General features: G+C 36.6%; 1 protein-coding gene across 3 annotated transcripts in view; it reads right to left on the bottom strand.

Moving 5' to 3' along the window:
• Window positions 1–19,815, bottom strand: part of LOC148951004 (serine/threonine-protein kinase 32A) — a 368,633-nt gene that overhangs the window by 106,309 nt on the left and 242,509 nt on the right. The gene's annotated exons all lie outside the window — the stretch shown is intronic.

Here is a 19,815-nt window from a genome sequence, read left to right as displayed (position 1 = left end):
TCATTAAAATTTCTATTTGTATCTGAAGAGGATCCAAGTGATCCTCTCCCTTTTAAGTCACAAATGAAATAATTTAAAGAATCACAGGTACGAACACCTCCGTTATATTTATCGAATCACTTTTTCTCCTTCCATTCAATCACTGTAACCTATCTAGAGAACCGTAGCAATTTTGTGTGCACAGAAGGTCCCTAGGTGTCTTGCTGTTAAATTTTATATATCAATAATTGTAACTTGATTGGTTGCGTCTTACTTTGCCAGTTCTTCTTCATAAGAATTAGCACGTTGGACCAAAGTTTTATAAAGATGTTAAAGTAGTTTATGGGCCGGAGTTCTACCTTAAGCTGAGTTTATAAGCCAGACACTTGACTTTGTGGAGGAAGCTTAAGGCTAATACCTTCCGATTAGCCCAAGATTTAAAAGATATTCGTAAGAAAGATGCTCCAACGAAGACAGATATACTTGCCCGCTTTGCAGAGTTGAAAAGGATTATTTGGTACATTGCTTGAGCCGGTCCCAGGGGCTCTCAACGCTAAGGGAAGGGATGTTTGTAAAAAATGAGTTGATACTTCCAGGTGTGTTAAATAGTACGTCGCCTCAGTTTATTTGTAGAATACAGAGACATCTGGAAATTTTGTTAATTAAATGAAATCCTATTTTACCTTAGGGGTGCATAGGTTTTGCTTCTTGTTATGAGCCCGTACTAAATCTTGAATTTCATTATTATTGTTTATATTATGAATAATATTATACATTTGGAGTGTCCTATGCAACCCTAAGTGTTTGTTTTTTTTGGGTGCTTTGTTCTGTCCTACGCCACTTTACTTTTTATAACAGAATACTCCTTAACTCAAAAACAAGATTGAAAATAGTAATTTAAAATAGTTCTGATTTCTAACAGAATAATATATTAAAATAAAAAAAGAGAAACCTTAATGAATGACATTAACACATACATTTTAAAAACGCTCAGATAGGCACACACTCAGCAGCATTTTTTAGGCGGAACAATAATAAAGAAAACCATAAATTGTGAAAATATGAATAAGAAGTGCCCATAGATTCGGGGAAATATAGGATTACGTGTGTGGAAAGCCCAAAGCCCTCCTCCCTTGCAAAAATTCCTGCCCTTAACAGATAACTGAAGAAAGTAATATATATAACCGAGAGTTACCTGAATGTAAAGATCCTAGTTTTTCATCAAGAACTGCAGACGTTCATCCTCCACCCTAATCTCTTGAAAGTTTTACTCTTTACTCCGCGTCAATAAGCCCCTCTTTGTTTTACCCCCTTTCTTATGACCTCTTTCCAGGTCATCACCCACATCCTTCTTCCATGAAACGTGACTTACCACCTTGACGTTTTTTTCATTATAGCTTGATAAAGTGGAATTGAACAATATCAAACAGTTTATGGTAACGAACTGTAAGTAAGGAGCAACCCGGCTCAATAGAAACCAAAACTCTAGAAAATGGGATTTTGATACCAATAGATACATCAAAAGAATCAGATTTTAATGCCGATTTCAAATATATAAGTTTCATCAAGTTTAGTCCTACCCATCAAAGGGTATGCCTCTGAGAAAATTCTGAGAAAAAATGGAGGAAAGGCCCCCTAAAAGCTATAGAAACTTAATGAAAATCACATCATTAGATATAGCGTATCAGAGAACCCTACTGTAGAGGTTTCAAGCTCCTATCTACAAAAATGGGGAATTTTGTATTTTTTGCCAGAAGAAAGTTCAGGGTTGCGTGTTTATGTATTTTTTTTCCCAGGGGTGATCCTATCGACCCAGTAGTCCTAGAATATCGTGGGAGGGCTCATTTGAAGGGAAATTAAAAGTTCTAGTGCCATTTTCAAGTGACCAAAAAAATGAGGGCAACTAGGCCCCCTCCCACGCCTTTTTTCCCAAAGTCACCCGACCAAAATTTTTAGATAGCCATTTTGTTCAGCATGGTCGAAAATATGTTAACTATGTCTTTTAGAATGACTTAATTCCCCGAAGTCCCCGGCGGGAGGGCTGAAAGTTATGAACTTTACCCAATGTTAACATATAGTATTGGTTATTGGGAAGTATACAGACGTTTTCAGGGGGATTATTTCTGGTAGCGGGGGGGGGGGGGTGGGTGGGTGGGTGGGGGGTTATGTTGGAGAATATTTCCACGGAGGAAGTTTTCATGGGGGAAGCGACATTGCTATGAAGGGGGCGCCGGATTTCCCAGCATTTTTTAAAAGGAAATCATAAATTAAATTTAAAAAAAAACAAGTTTTTCAACTGAAAGTAAGGAGCAACACCAAAACTTAAAACGAACAGAAAATATTACGTATATGATTGGGTTCACCCCCTAGTCAATACCTCGCTATTTAAACCAAATATTTTTTAGTAATTTCATAAGAGCTATTTATTCTAATTAACGGCCTTTGTGATTAAGAGGTTATTTTTAAAGAATTGGAACAAAATTCGAAATTTAGCGTAAAGAGCAAGGTATTTACTAGGGGGCGAACCCCCTAATATACGTATTAAAAATTATATGAAAATAGAAGCTCGTTACGTAAGTTAATTCGTAATTTACATATATTTATTACTAATAAAAACGTTCGCAAATAAAATTAAACGAGTTTCGATAAAGCCATTTAACCAAATAAAAGTAAAAGTAATATTCGAATTTTGTTTTAATTATTCATGTACGGTGAGCCAAAATCAAAACCTGCAGTAATTCAAAAATTAAATTAAAAAAAATAAACTGAAAGTGAGGAGCGACGTTAAAACTTAAAACGAACAGAAATTATTCCGTATTAGAAAGAGGCTGTCCTCTCCTCAACGCCTCGGTCTTTACGCTAAAGTTTGAATTTCTCACAACTCTATTTTTTTAAACAATAAAATACTTTGGTGTAAAGAGGGAAGCGTTGAGGAGGGGACAGTGCCTTTTATATATGGAATATTTTCTGTTCATTTTAAGTTTTAAAGTCACTCCTTGCTATCAGTTAAAAAAAACTTCTTTTTTTATTTAATTTTTCATAAAGCTTAATTCCCGTTGTGTTGTCTTTCAAATGATCATTAAATACTATACGAAGATAATAGCTAAAAAAAATATTTAGCATGTCTCCCTTAGCTTTTGAAGTGCCCATGTTCCAAAACGATATGAAAACTTGATCAAAATCCATAAGACTCAGAACTAGAGGTTCGATAGTTTTTATACTGTTATTCTCTGTTATTCTCTTAAAAATTTATCTTTAGCTTATTTTAGACTAACAGATACTACGTTTTAAATAATTAAATTTGTACAAAAGTAAAATTAATGTATCTATAATACTTATTCACTTTAGTCACCCTTCTTATAAAAGAGTTCAATTTTTTAAAAAATCCAGAATTTTTAGGCGCTTCCAAATAACACTTATAGTTCCAAGTATAAATTTTTGGTGGGGATATGGAGGAAAATGTTTTTAAAATAATTTTTAAAGTAGATATAAAAAAAAACTTTTAAATATCCATGAAGGTAGTTATCTTCCCGATTCTTGCTCCCGATTTCCATTATATTTCAAAGTATCATTAAAATTTCTATTTGTATCTAAAGCTTCTTTCTTTTTCAATCGTTTTATTGTCATATATCACTCCTGTTAGCTAAATAATCTTCATCCTCTTCAAGATTGTCAAAAACTTCCTTTGCGGTTGTCAAGATTTTATCACATTTTAATACATAATTGAAATGCACTGCTCATCTCTCCTGAGCACCGGCTCCGTCACTACTCACATCTTCATTCCAATCCATAAATCGGACAGCCAGTTTGACTAAATCATCTTGATCATAGACAGCGCAATAGTGCTGCCTAAGTAAATATTAATAATGGCACGATATATATATATATTTATTTTTTTTTTTTTTTTTTTTTTTTTTTAGACCGGGGCACTTCCTGTCGAAGTAGAAACTTTGAAAAGGAATCATTCGACTGGAAATTGGAAGGACTTGTGCCCTTTTTAATAGTGAAAAGTGACTAGAGGTCAACTAATACCCCTCCCATGCCCACATTTTTCCAAACACATCCAATCAAAATTTTGAGATAGCCATTTTGTTCAACGTAGTTGAAAGGCCCAGAAATTATGTCTTTGAGGATGACACCCTCGCACCAAGAGCTCTTAATGCAAGGGTTATAAATTATTCCCTGGGGGCATATAAGGTTTATATGAAAAGGGTGATCGTAAAAACTTTAGAGGGGGGAGAGTTCTAGCCCCCAAAACCTCGTTGCCTAAGTAAAGAGTGATGTGGGCACAATGTATTATTTATTTATTCATCCCTCCCAAGCCCACCACAAACACATCCAATCAAAACTTTGAGATAGCCATTTTGTTCAGCGTAGTTGAAAGATCCGGAAATTATGTTTTTGAGGATGACATCCTCTCAGAGCACTCAGGGCAAGGGTTGTAGGTTATGCCCTGTAGGCGTATAACGTTTATATAGAAAGGGTGATCGTATTAACTTCAGAGGGGTCTCATTGGATTGCTAATCAGAAGTTTTAGTGCCCTTTTTGAGATTCAGACTTATGGAAGGGTGGACACCCCTCTTCCACACCTCGTATTCTCCCGAAATGTATCTCATGGAAACTTTGAGATGACCATTTGTTGTCGTAGAAACTTCGAAAAAGGCTCATTCAATCGGAAACTGAAAGGGCTAGTGCCCTTTTTAATAGTGGAAAGTCATTCAAAGGCAATTAACACCATCCCACACCCACCATCTCTCCAAACAAATCGAATCAAAATTTTGAGATATCCCTTTTGTTCAACGTAGGTGAAAGGTTCAGAAAATGTGTCTTTGAGGATAATCCCCCCCGAGCCCTCAAGGCAAGGGCTGTATGTTATGCCCTGGGGCATATAAAGGGTGATCATATAAACTTCGGAAGAATTTCAAAATGTTCAGATAACCATATTCGAACATCAAAATTTTCAGATAGCCATATCGCTCAGTATAGTTAAAAGGTCTGGAAATTATCTCTTTGAGAATGACCCCCCCCCCGACCCTCAGCCCCCCCCCCCGCCCTACATCGTATTTTTCACAAAGGCATGCGATGAAATTTTGAAATAACAATTTGTTATAAAATCGTCCAGAGATCATATAATAAGGCTTTTGGGGTAGATAGAATTCCCAAAAGCCTCGGTATATGGGTTGTAAACTATGCCCCAGGGGCATAGAAGGTTTTTATGGAAGGGGTGGTCGTGTGAACTTTAGAAGAGACTTATTTGATTTCAAATTTATAGTTCTAGTTTCCTTTTAAGGGTCAAACATGATATAGAACAGCTAGCCCCATCCCTGACGTCCTCTTTTCCTAAAACACATTCAATTGGAATTTTGAGATAACCATTTTATTACCAATAGTTAAAAAATCATATAACAATGCCTCATTTGATATGGAGCTCATTTGATTAGAAGTTCGAAGTTTTAGTGCCTTTTTTAAGAGTCAAAAATGAATGGAGGGTAATCAGCCCCCTCCCCCCCAAACCTGTCATTCCCCAAAAAATATAACCGATCGAAATTTTAAGAGATCTATTTTGTTGAGCCTTGTTGAAAGGTCCACTAATTGTGTCTTTGGAGATGTGAACCTCCCCATAGTCCTCAAGACAAGGGCTGTAAGCTAGGCAATTCGTTCATTGTTTACACAGAGTATATGTTATTGAGAAATGTATGCATGTTTGAACCTTACTTTCAAACAAGACGAAGGGCATTCAGGTGAGCCTTTCAGTTAATGTTGAGGGGAGTCAATTGCGGATCCAGGATTTTTTTAGGGGGGGGGGCAAAATAGGTTGATCCGATAAACATGCGTTAGGAGCAAGTTTAATTAACGTAAACTTTCGATAATTAACCAAATTACACTATTTTAGACTACGTTAGGGAGGAGGACTTGCGCCCCCTCCCTCCTCTCTGGATCCACCAGTGAGGGGAGTGTCGAACTAAATTAAAACATGTTATATGCTAGGGAATGTCAAAAGAATGTAACACAGGAATAACTGAGTATATTCATTTGGAAAATTCAGCAAATAATAAGGGATATGATCAAAAAACAATATTTGCATGTTACCAATACTTCTAAAACTACCGCTACTACTACTACCAGACAACTTTTTTTTACCTTACTGAGGGAAATTTCGAGCTATTGCATGTAAATTATCAAAATAGCGTATCTCAAGAATTGATTTGGGTATTAATTTGAACTGTCAGAGAATGCTTAAAGGGGAAGATCATCTCACCAAAAGGCGATACGTGCACACTACTGCTATTACTACTGTTTCTGATGCATTTACAACTAGTACTACTTCTATTGATACAGCTTGTAAGGCTAAGAGCACTGAGAGGAATATGTAATACCATACATGTTATCAAAAGGACATATCAACAATGTCATAGCAACGGATAATTGTATGAAGTTGAAACTTCTAGGACTTGATGAGAGGGATGTCCTACTGATCAAAAGGCAATATGTTAATACTATTACTAGTATTATCAATGCCACTACTGTGCCTACAATAACAACTATGCCTAAGGATATCAAAGTAAATTTTCAAGGAATTTTGAGGGGGGGAAGGTGAACAAATCGCAATACGCCGTATGTATGCAGGTTGTCGAAAGGGTGTAACAGAAATATATCGAGAATAGTATGGTGCATGTACCTGAAAAATGCAGGGCTTGTTTTAAAGGATGTTAAACTAGTCAAAAGAAAATACTTGCATTAAAAAATTACCGCATTTGCTAATGTTATTGGCGCTGTTCATATTATTATTTTCACGATTGCTACTACTGCAACTAAAGCTTAGGCTACTCAGTTAATTTTACTGCTAATACTACGTCTACTGCTATTTTAGCTGAGGATATTAAGGTGAAAACTCAGGATATATAGAAACTAAATGGAACTAATTTGAAACATACTATGCCCAAACAGGTTGTCTAATGGATACATCAGAGATGCTTCAGGAACGGTTGACGGCATTAAGCTGAAACTTTCAGCGTGTGTTGAAGGGGATGTTGAAGAAACCAAATGTGCAATTTTCATACTTCCGCTTATGATTCTACAACCATTGCTACTGTCCAAGCCAAAGGTATTAAGGTGAAACTTTTAAGGAATGTTCCGGCGGATGTTGAACTAAATCAAAACAAACTATGAGCATATGGACTTTCAAAAAAGTGACAAAGCAATATCTGAAGAGCAAATTATATTGTGAAGTAAGACCTTTAATGGTAAGTTTTGGAGGATTTTGAACTATTCTGAAGGTGCTTTGTGTATACTTTTAATACTACCACATCAGTTAGGCTACTGTAACTAATCACGATAAGGGTATTAAAGTTAGTTTAGGTTGTCTAATGGATACATCAGAGATGCTTCAGGAACGGTTGACGGCATTAAGCTGAAACTTTCAGCGTGTGTTGAAGGAGATGTTGAAGAATCCAAAGGTGCTATTTTCATACTGCCACCAATACTGCCACAACTATTGCTACAGTGCAATCTAAGGGTATAAAGCTGAAACTTTTAAGAAATATTCCGGTGGATGTTGAAATAAATCATAACAAGCTATGAGCATGTGGATTTTCAAAAAGGTGACAAAGCAATATCTGAAGAACAACTTATATTGTGAAGTTAGACCTTTAAGGGTAAGTTTTGGAGGATTTTGAACTATCCTGAAGGCGCTTTGTGTATACTTTTAATACTACCACATCAGTTAGGCTACTGTAACTAATCACGGTAAGGGTATTAAGGTTAGTTTAGGGAAAGTTTAGGAGGAGTTTCAATTAGACAAAAAACTGTATGCATGCAGGTTTTCAAATAGGCATATAAGCAATTTCATAGGCAGCACCACTCTATAGTAGCCAATTGAAAATTTTAAAGAAGATTGAAGGGCAAGCACCCCTTCTCTTAATCCCATCTAGGTGCAGCAACTAGGTCTTTAGGGATATTGGTTATGCCAACCGACCACAATCATGCAATTGGCACATTATGCTTTAAAACTAAATGTTGCTTTGAACTAAGTTAAAAGGCATTGTGTTTATGGTTGCCAAAAAGAACCTCAGCAATATATCGAGAACGACTGGGAGCATTAAGTTAAAACTTTTGGGGCTAATACTATTACTACTTCTGCTCTTGCAATTTTAAATAAATAAAAAGAGTTTAAGCCTATCCAGGCTGTCAAAGAGCACTGATAGAATCTTTTGGGAATGATATTGTTTTATTTTTCAGGTCAACTTCAGGAGTTATAAAATTAAATTCAAAATACTGTATGTGTCAGGATTAAAAATTATTGGAAAAGTTTCCCCAACATACAAATAACAACCCAAAATATGGATTCTTATAGATAAAAAATATATAATATTATTTTTTTTTTCATGAAAAAGACTATGTCAATAAAAAACGAAGATACATTAATTTAAAAAAAACCTTTTCCGCAGAACAAGTTTTTTCAAATAAAAGTATGGAGCTCAATTAAGCCACAAAATGAGCGGAAATAAAGTCAAATAATCTTCCAAGCGTACAGCTACCACAATTCACTATCAATAAATAAATGAAATTCAAAACACACAGAAATTATAATAAATGGCCGATTCAAACTCAAAACGAGCAAAACCTAACATTAGTACGGCTGATAACCCCCATGCTATTTTTATGTCTTTTTTTATTATATGACCCCGAAATGCGAATTCGGCCCTTCGGGGCTTGTGATAGTCATTTTTCGAAATAAATATTTTATCTTATCTATTATCTTATCTGCCTTCTCAAAACCAAAATATAATTTGCACTTTACTGGAAGCAAAATATGCTTTAAATGTTTTCAATTTTTTACTTTCATAAATGAGAATTATCAAAACGTTAAGGAAAAAATGTTCGAGAATAAAGGTTTGTGGTAGTTCTACACTTGAAAGATTATTTGACGTTTTTTCACTTATTTTTGGCTTAATAGAGCTCTTTATTTTTCTTTGAAAAACTTGTTTTGTGGAAAAAGGGTTTTAAATCAATTTCTCAAAATACGCGTTCAATATCTTACTAATATGCAATTGAATGCATTGTCTTGATCTTTGACAATTTTATCCATAGCCCTTGTTTTACATACTTATAATTCATACTTTAAAAGCCTTTACTTCCCTTACGTTTTTCTTGCAATCTTATAGATTTAATAGTTTTTTTCTATCGCCAGATTAAAACAAAAGCCATGCGGAATATTTTTTTACTCTTATCACTTAATTCCCAATACAGCAAGGAAAATGATAGGCTCATGTCGTAATTTATTTTTTCCGGTTGGACATATAGAACAAAGTTGAAACTTGGAACGATTGCATTGCTTCGTGGTTTAAGGGGATCTCAATATTCTTTAACCGGGTAGAACATCGGCATCTTGTAGTATATACTTTAAATGCCCTAAAAACTCAAGCAAGCTCAGATTTCAGTTGCTAATTTTCAGAATTATATAAATGTACAGAGATATTATGAGTCAGTTAGTTTGAGCTAGTTTTACAAACACGTGTTGCAAAATTGTGAGGTGATAATTTTTGTTTGTTTTAAGTTCCATCTTCACTCTCTGTTTCCATTAGGATAATCAAAGTTTCCATTAGGATAATCAAAGTTTTCTTAAAATTTTTTTCGTTCTCCGTTTTTCTTTTAAATTTAAACTTTAGGAACATATCTTCCTCTAACTTAGGCGACCTAACTTATTCATCTAACTTATGAAGTTTCAAAAATTCAACATCCTTTACTAACATTAAATTTTTATGCAACCTATGTTGTTCAGTCACTGCGTATACAGTACACATGTGTATATGTATGAAAAATGCACTGTATGTACCAATTTGCATCTGAGTGAACCCTCTCCAAAATATCTATCATCTAGTATTTCTTGAAAGATGAAATCATTTCTGTAAAAAAAGACGAGACAAAAGTTATACTACCCATGCTAACAGAGCATTTTCCCTTAATTTTTAAGATGATGAACTTTGAACTTCCAGTGAAACCTTTTACACCATGAAAAATTGATTGGCCATCATTCAATTTACTTTCTCTACCTTTTTGCTCTCTCTGGGCAAAACTCGCTGTTTTGTGATGCGATCCCTTTTGTTACTGATTAATTAAAAAAACTTTTTCCACAAAATAAGTTTTTCAAACAAAAGTAAACTCTATTAAACCAAAAATGAGCAAAAATAAAGTCAGAAAATCTACCAAGCGTGAAACTACCACAAATCAGCATAATAGCCTCATAACACCCTCAGTCGCTCTTGGGAGACTGCTGAGATGCCTTATCGGGAATTGGCATTAACACAGTGCATTTTGATTTAATCTCAAGGCAACATTTAGTTTTTAAACATAATGGGCAAATGGGATGGTGAGCGAGAGAGGGGGACTAGTTGCCCTCCAATCCCTTTCTAATATTAAAAAGGGCAATAGCCCTTTCAATTTTTAATCGAATGAGCCCTTTTCGAAGTTCATAAGAGAACTCCTTCTATACAAAGTGCCCCTGTCTAAACGAAAAAAGAAAAAAAATAATAATACATTGCACCCAAATCGATCTTTACTATAAAAATGTCAAGCCTTCCAATCACTTTCGACTATTAAAAAGGGCACTAACCTTTTCAATTTCCAAAAAAGTGAGCCATTTTTGAGTTTCTAAGACAACGCTTTCTATAAACACCTTATATGCCCCCAGGGTATAAATTACAACCGTTCCCCTGAGGTTTGTGAGGGGGTTGTGATCTTCAAAGACCTGATTTCAAAAACTTTCAACTACGTTGAACAAAATGAATATCAAAAAATTTTGATTGGATGTGTTTGGGAAAATGGTGGGGCGTAGAGGGGCGTTAGTTGCTGTCCAATCACTTTAAACTATTAAAAAAGGCACTAACCCTTTCAATTTCCAGTCGAAAGAGCCCTTTTGAAGTTTCTACGACAACGCTTTCAATAAGAACCTTATATGCCCCCAGGGAATAACCTACAACCCTTGCCCTGATGGCTGGGGTTTCATCCTCAAAGACCTAATTTCCAGAACTTTCAACTAAGTTGAAGAAAATTGTTATCTCAAAACTTTAATTGGATGTGTTTGGGGAAAGGGTGGGCGTGAGAGGGAGGTTAGTTGCCATCCAATCACTTCCGACTATTAAAAAGGGAACTAGCAATTTCAATTTCCAATCGAATGAGCCCTATTTGAAGTTTCTACGACAACCCGTTCTATAAAAACCTTAGATGCCCCAGGGCATGACTAACCACCCTTGACCGTAGGGCTCTGAGGGGGCTGTCATCCTCAAAGACATAATTTCCGGACCTTTCAATTACGTTGAACAAAATGGCTATCTGAAAAATTTTGATTGGATGTATTTCGGGAAATGGTGGGCGTGAGAGGAGGGTTACTTGCCATTCAATCACTTTCGACTATTAAAAAGGGCACTAGCCCTTTCAATTTCAATCGAATGAGCTCTTTTTGAGTTTCTGCGACAATGCGTTCTATAAAAACCTTATATGCCCCAAGGGCATAAATTACAACCCTTGCCCTGAGGGCTGTGAGGGGGTTGTCATCCTCAAAGACCCAATTTCCAGAACTTTCAACTATGTTAAACAAAATGGCTGTCTCAAAATTTTGATTGGATGTATTTGGGGAAATGGTGGGCGTGAGAGGGGCTTTAGTTGCTTTCCAATCACTTTCAAATATTAAAAAAGGCACTAGCCCTTTCAATTTCCAATCAAATGAGCCCTTTTGAAGTTTCATCAACAACGCTTTCAATAAAAATATTTTATGTCCCTAGGGTATGACTTACAAACATTGCCCTGAGGGCTGGGGGGTTGTCATCCTCCCAGACCTAATTTCCAGAACTTTCAACTCCGTTGAAAGAAATTGCTATCTCAAAATTTTGATTGGATGTGTTTGGCGAAATGGTGGGCGTGAGAGGGGGGTTTGTTGCCCTCCAATCACTTTCGATTATTAAAAAGGGCATTGGCCATTTCAACTTCCAATCGAAGGACCCCTTTTCGAAGTTTCTACAACACGGCTTTCTATAAAAACCATATATGCCCCAGGGAATAACTTACAACCCTTGACCTGAGGGCTGTGAGGGGGTTGTCATCCTCAAAGACATAATTTCCGGACTTTTCTTCTACGTTTAACAAAATGGCTATCTCTAGACCCCGGCGCCGTGCCGATGAGGGAAGACCGGCAGCGGCGGGGCCAAAAACCGCGCGCCGCGCCGCCAGCGCGATCAATATTGACCGCAAATATTAATGTTTTCATCAGTCTTTCTCAAATCACAACTTAAATTTACAACAGATTTGAGCCTAGTCATGAGTTCAAAACTTCACAAGTCGCTGGCTGGAAACTGGTCTTCTTCGTTAATCATCAAGAGAAGTAGAAATCTGGTAGAAACGAAATGGCTGTGGCGTTTCAGAACCCTTGCATAATAGTTGAAGTATCTATTAGCTATATATTCTTAACATAACTAATTATCAAAATTAGTACTTATTTTTCATCGAGCATTTGGCCTACTGCATACAAAACTGCAAATACCGTATCACAAAATTCGTCAGTTATCTGGGTAAAAACTTTTTGAATATAAGTTTGAACTTAGAAGCTTAATTTTTTCATAATGCCCTTTGCCAATATCTGCTTTGTCACCAAAACAGTTAAAACAGTTGAAATGGGCGATTTTGATATTGATTGTTTGTTTTTTTTTGCTGTTTTAGATTCCTAAAAAGATTTCCTTGTATTAAAAACGGGTTTTAATAACAATTTTAAAAAAATACATAAAGTATAACTCACGAAAATCTTGTTAATTTTTAAATTATCATAGGGGTTGGACAAATATGTTGTACGAAGTATTTTGCTTGGCTTCTTCCTTCTTTAATTTACATTTGTTGATTCATATTTCAAAACATTATCCAACTGTCGAAATATACCATACATAAAACATAAAACAATATTTACAATACACAAAAAAACATACAATTGCAAGCAGAAATATATGTAAAACAAAAAAACACGTCAACCTGTCCTACCAATTTTTTCCAAAATCATTTATAATCATTTTGAATAGGATAACTTAAAATTTCACCTTAAAAAATAATCAAGCATCAGTTCCAAATGACGAAATGTGGATGATCCACCTCAGTACTGGAAGGAAAATGGAAGTTAATTTCCAATCAATGTGTCAGTCTCAACCAATTAGCTTGGTCGAACTTAAATGAATTTATATAATGGACGATATCAGAAAATTGAAGAGCCTTTTGAAGAGCATGCATAGCAATTCAACGTAATCTTTTATGATTCGAATATGTTTCTCAATTATAATTAAACTAAAATGAAAACATTATGACGTTAGAAACTTTTAACTAAGACAGTGAACGTTTAGAGATTTTCCTTAGGGGTATTCTCATTGAATTTCCTTTCATTTAAGATCGTGGCAACGCGTCACGGGTAAGCTGGTATACTAATGAAAGTCCAAATATTAGTATGTGTAAAAAAAAGGTATATTTCAAAATAGTGTGGAGGGACAAAAAATCTAGGGGTCAACTGGTCGAAAAAAATTCCTTCGGTCAAACTTGGAAGTCTATTCTTACTGCGGGATGTGACTATAATTGTCATGAATTAGAATCAACCTATCCACCTTGTGTGGACAGAGGCTGCTTTCAATAAGAAAATTCAAGATATTATTATTTGAATATAATAATTCCCTACCCCCCCTTTGGACACCACCTTGATAGGATACCGTCTCTGCTTTAAATTAAAAAAAAATAACTTTTTGGCATCCCTGCTTTCAATAAAAAAAAAACAAAAAAAAATCAAAGTACTATCACTTAAATATAATAGCTCCCTATGCCCCCACCTCTGGATACCGTCTTGATAGGATACCGTCTCTAATTTAAATTAAAAAAAATGTCTTTTTGGCATCCCTGCTTTAAATAAAAAAAATTCAAGATAATATAATTTAAATAAAATAATTCCCTAGCCCCCCCCCCCTGGATACCAAGCTCCTTGATCATGACCCGCCTCTGCTTTGAACTAAAGAAATAATTAACTTTTTGGCATCTATACTTTAAAAAATAAATAAATTTGACATGTCATCGTTTAAGTATATTATTCCTTACCCCTCCCCCTCTGGATACCACCTTGATAGAATACCGTCTCCACTTTAATTTTTTAAAAATAACTTTTTGGCATCCCTGCTTTCAATAAAAAAAAAAAATCAAGGTACTGTCACTTAAATATAATAGCTCCCTATGCCCCCCCTCTGGATACCATCATCTTGATAGGATACCGTCTCTGCTTTAAATAAAAAAAAATAACATATTGGCATCCCTGCTTTCAAAAAAATTCGAGGTATTATCATTTAAATATGATAGCTCCCCCCCCCCTCTGTCTACTACCTTGATAGGATGCCGTCTCTGCTTTAAATAAAAAAAAATATCTTTTGGCATCCCTGCTTTCAATTAAAAAGTTTCGAGATACTATCATTTAAATGTAATACCTCCCTACACCCCCCCCCCATCGGGATACCACCTTGATAGGATACCGTCTAAGCTTTACATTAAAAAATAATTTATTTAATAATTAACTAGGTCACTATATGGTTCAAACAAACATGCGAAATAACGTTAAACAGTTTAGTGTTCCTTGAAAAAAAAAAAAAAATTGAGGGTATTAGTAAATGGGTACAAAGACAAAAATAAAAAAGTCGAAATTATTCAGATATACCTCAAACTATTGGAAAACTGAGTCATAGATTCGCCGTGGTTTTCAATAAGATCCAAAGAATCTAATTAAAAGGGAGCACACACAAAAGCCTAATTAGGCCAGTAGCCTATGAGAAATCGCAAAATACCCAAGACAATGAACATTTCCAACTGGGAGGCCCGGGATGTATCCAAATATGTCTATGGTTTTCCAGGGACTTTGATAGTATATTCTTCCATCTCCAATTTAGAGGAAAAAAATCATTAGCTTTTGGCATCCCTGATTTAAATATAAAAAAACAAGTATTTTCATTTAAAAATGATAGCCCCCTACCCCCCCCCCCCTATAGGCAATAATTTACAATATTTTTTATGAATTATATTTTTGGGGTAACTTTTGGGGTCACTGGTGATAAATCGCTAGGGGTGGCACCGTGATTGCGTGATTTTCGGGGAAAATTTTTTTTTTCGGGGTAACGCACAGATTTTCGGGAAAATACTCGAAAGTCGGGGATAGTGCAAGCCCTGCTTGATTTCTAATCAGGAAAATCGAAATTAAACCACACAAGAAGGAAAAGCTCCAACATTGCGGTTGACGCAACAAAGAATTGCCGCAAAATAAATTTAAACTCGACCAAACACCCCCGTCTTTGCCAGCGACGGTGTACCCGCGGCGCGCTAGCAGCGTCGTGACACGTCGGTGGCGGTGAACCGGGCCTCTTGTCGGCGGCCTTCGGTCGATCTGCCGGCGCGGCGCCGGGGTCTAGCTATCTCAAAATTTTGATTGGCTGTGCTTGGGGAAATGGTGGGCGTGAGAGGGTGGTTACTTGCCATCCAATCACTTTCGACTATCAAAAAGGGCACTAGCAGTTTCAATTTCCAATCAAATGAATCCTTTTTGAAGTTTGTACGACAACGCTTTCTATAAAAACAAAACCTTATATGCCCCCTGGGCATAAATTACAACCCTTGCCCTGAGGGATGTAGGGAGAGTGTCATCCTCAGAAACATAATTTCCAGACTTTTTAACTACGTCGAACAAAATGAATATCTCAAAATTTTGATTGGATGTGTTTGGGGAAATGGTGTGTGGGAAAGGGGTGTTAGTTATACTCCAATCACTTTCGACTATTAAAAACGCCACAAGCCCTTCTAATATCCAATCGAATGAGCACTTTTTGAAGCTCTACAACATCAGTATCTATAAATTGTTATATGCCCCGAGGGCATTACTTACAACCCTTGCCCCGAGGGCTTAAGGGGGTTATCATCCTCAAAGACCTAATTTCTAAAACTTTTAACTACGTTGAACAAAATGGCTATCTAAACCTTTTGATTGGATGTGTTTGGATAAATGGTGGGCGTGGAAGGGGTGTTAGTTGCCGTTCAATCAGTTTTGACTATTAAAAAGGGCACTAGCCATTTCAATTTCCTATCAAATGAGCCCTTTTTGAAATTTCTACTACAGCGCGTTTTATAATAACCTTATATGCCCCAGGGCATAACTTACAACCCTTGATCTTTGGGCTCTAAGGGGGCTGTCATCGTCAAAGACATAATTTGCGGACCTTTCAACTACGTTAAAAAAATGACTATCTCAAAATTTTGATTGGATTTTTTTGGGGAAATAGTGGGCGTGAGAGGGGAGTTACTTGCCATTCAACTATTAAAAAGGGCGCTAGCCCTTTCAATTTCAATCGAATGATCCCTTTTTGAGTTTCTACGACAACGGTTTCTATAAACACCGTATATACCCCAAGGGCATAAATTAAAGCCCTTGCCCCGAGGGCTTTGAGGGGATTATCATCCTCAAAGACCTAATTTTCAGAACTTCAAACTATGTTAAATAAAATGGCTATCTCAAAATTTTGATTGGATGTGTTTGGGGAAATGGTTGGTGTGAGAGGGGCGTTAGTTGCTCTCCAATCATTTTCAACTATTCAAAAAGGCACTTGCCCTTTCAATTTCCAATCGAATGAGCCCTTTTGAAGTTTCCACGACAACGCTTTCAAAAAAATATTATATGCTCCTAGGGCAAAACTTACAAACCTTGCCCTGAGGGCTGGGGGGTCTTCATCCCCGAAGACCTAATTTCCAGAACTTTCAACTACGTTGAAGAAAATTGCTTTCTCAAAATTTTGATTGGATGTGTATGGGGAAATGGTGGGCGTGAGATGCGGGTTACTTGCCCTCTAATCACTCCCGACTATTAAAAAGGGCAATAGCCATTTTAATTTCCAATCGAATGATCCCTTTTTGAAGTTTCTACGACAACGCGTTCTATAAAATCCTTAAATGCCCCAGGGCATAACTTACATTCCTTGACCTTAAGGCTGTGAGGGGGTTGTCATCCTCAAAGACATAATTTCCGGACTTTTCGACTACATTGAACAAAAGGGGATAACTTACAACCCTTGCCCAGAGGCCTTAAGGGGGTTACCATCCTCAAAGACCTAATTTCTAAAACTTTTAACTACGTTGAACAAAAGGGCTATCTAAACTTTTTGATTGGATGTGTTTGGATAAATGGTGGGCGTGGAAGGGCTGTTAGTTGCCGTACAATCACTTTTGACTATTAAAAAGGACACTAGCCATTTCAATTTCCTTTCAAATGAGTCCTTTTTGAAATTTCTACTACAACGCGTTTTATAAAAACCTTATATGCCCCAGGGCATAACTTGCAACCCTTGATGTTTGGACACTGAGGGGGCTATCATCCTCAAAGACATAATTTTCGGACCTTTCAACTGCGTTGAAAAATATCTCAAAATTTTGATTGGATGTTTTTGGTGAAATGGTGGGCGTGAGAGGGGGGTTACTTGTCATCCAATCACTTTCGACTATTAAAAAGGGCACTAGCCGTTTCAATTTCCAATGGAATGAATCCTTTTTGAAGTTTCTACGACAACGCTTTCTATGAAAAAAACCTTATATGCCTCCTGGGCATAACTTACAAACCATCCCTTGAGGGTTTTAGGGAGAGTTTCATCCTCAGAAACATAATTTCCAGACTTTTTAACTACATCGAACAAAATGAGTATCTCAAAATTTTGATTGGATGTGTTTGGGGAAATGATATGTGTGAAAGGGTTGTTAGTTATACTCCAATCACTTTCGACTATTAAAAACGGCACAAGCCCTTCTAATATCCAATGGAATGAGCCCTTTTTGAAGTTTCTACAATATCAGTATCTATGTCCTTATATGCCCCAAGGGCATAACTTACAACCCTTGCCCCGAGGCCTTAAGGGGGTTATCATCCTCAAAGACCTAATTTCTAAAACTTTTAATTACGTTGAACAAAAGGGCTATCTAAAATTTTGATTGTATGTGTTTGGATAAATGGTGGGCGTGGAAGGGGTGTTAGTTGCCGTACAATCACTTTTGACTATTAAAAAGGACACTAACCATTTCAATTTCCTATCAAATGAGCCCTTTTTGAAATTTATACTACAACGCGTTTTATAAAAACCTTATATGCCCCAGGGCATAACTTGCAACCCTTGATCTTTGGACTCTGAGGGGGTTGTCATCCTCAAAGATATGATTTCCGGACCTTTCAACAACGTTGAAAAAAATGACTATCTCAAAATGTTGATTGGATGTGTTTGGTGAAATGATGGGCATGAGAGGATGGTTACTTGCCCTCCTATCACTTTCAATTCTTAAAAAGAGCACTAGCAGTTTCAATTTCTAATGGAATGATTCCTTTTTGAAGTTTCTACGACAACGCTTTTTATAAAAAAAAAAACCTTATATGCCCCCTGGGCATAACTTACAAACCTTGCCTTGAGGGATTTAGGGAGAGTGTCATCCTCAGAAACATTATTTCCAGACTTTTTAACTACGTCGAACAAAATGAGTATCTCAAAATTTTGATTGGATGTGTTTGGGGAAATGATGTGTGTGAAAGGGTGTTTAGTTATACTCCAATCACTTTTGACTATTAAAAACGGCACAAGCCCTTCTAATATCCAATGGAATGAGCCCTTTTTGAAGTTTCTATAACATCAGTATCTATATCCTAATATGCCCCAAGGGCATAACTTACAACCCTTGCCCCGAGGCCTTAAGGGGGTTATCATCCTCAAAGACCTAATATCTAAAACTTTTAACTACGTACAGAAGGGCTATCTAAACTTTTTGATTGGATGTGTTTGGATAAATGGTGGCCGTGGAAGGGGTGTTAGTTGCCGTCCAATCACTTTCGACTATTAATGAGGACACTAGCCATTTCAATTTCCTATCAAATGAGCCCTTTTTGAAATTTCTACTACAACGCGTTTTATAAAAAACCTTATATGCCCCAGGGCATAACTTGCAACCCTTGATCTTTGGGCTCTGAGGGGGCTATCATCCTCAAAGACATAATTTTCGGACCTTTCAACTACGTTGAAAAAAATGACTATCTCAAAATTTTGATTGAATGTGTTTGTGGAAATGGTAGGTGTGAGAGGAGGGTTACTTGCCATTCAATCATTTTCGACTATTAAAAAGGGTGGTAGCCCTTTCAATTTCAATTGAATGATCCCTTTTTGAGTTTCTACGACAACGCTTCCTATAAAAGCCTTATATGCCCCAAGAGCATAAATTACAACCCTTGCCCCGAGGGCTGTGAGGGGGTTGTCTTGCTTAAAGACCCAATTTTCGGAACTTTCAACTACGTTAAACAAAATGGCTATCACAAAATTTTGATTGGATGCGTTTGGGGCGATCGTGGGCATGAGAGGGGCGTTAGTTGCTCTCCAATCATTTTCAACTAATAAAAAAGGAACTATCCCTTTAAATTTCCAATCGAATGAGCCCTTTTGAAGTCTCTTCGACAACGCTTTCAAAAAAATATTATCCTAGGGCAAAACTTACAAACCTTGCCCAGAGGACTGGGGGGTTGTCATCCTCCAAGACCTAATTTCCAGAACTTTCAACTACGTTGAAGAAAATTGCTACCTCAAAATTTTGATTGGGCGTGAGAGGGGGGTTACTTGCCCTCCAATCACTTCCGACTATTAAAAAGGGCACTAGCCATTTTAATTTCCAATCGAATGAGCCCTTTTGGAAGTTTCTACGACAACGCGTTTTATATAAATCTTATATGCCCCAGGGCACAGCTTACAACCCTTGACCTTAAGACTGTGAGGG

The sequence above is a fragment of the Artemia sp. Qi Xiang Cuo genome, chromosome 6, assembly GCF_049724085.1.
Source record: "Artemia sp. Qi Xiang Cuo chromosome 6, ASM4972408v1, whole genome shotgun sequence".
Lineage (NCBI taxonomy): Eukaryota > Metazoa > Arthropoda > Branchiopoda > Anostraca > Artemiidae > Artemia > Artemia sp. Qi Xiang Cuo.
The sequence above is the reverse complement of the archived record's forward strand: the minus strand, read 5'-3'. Positions and strand labels throughout refer to the sequence as shown.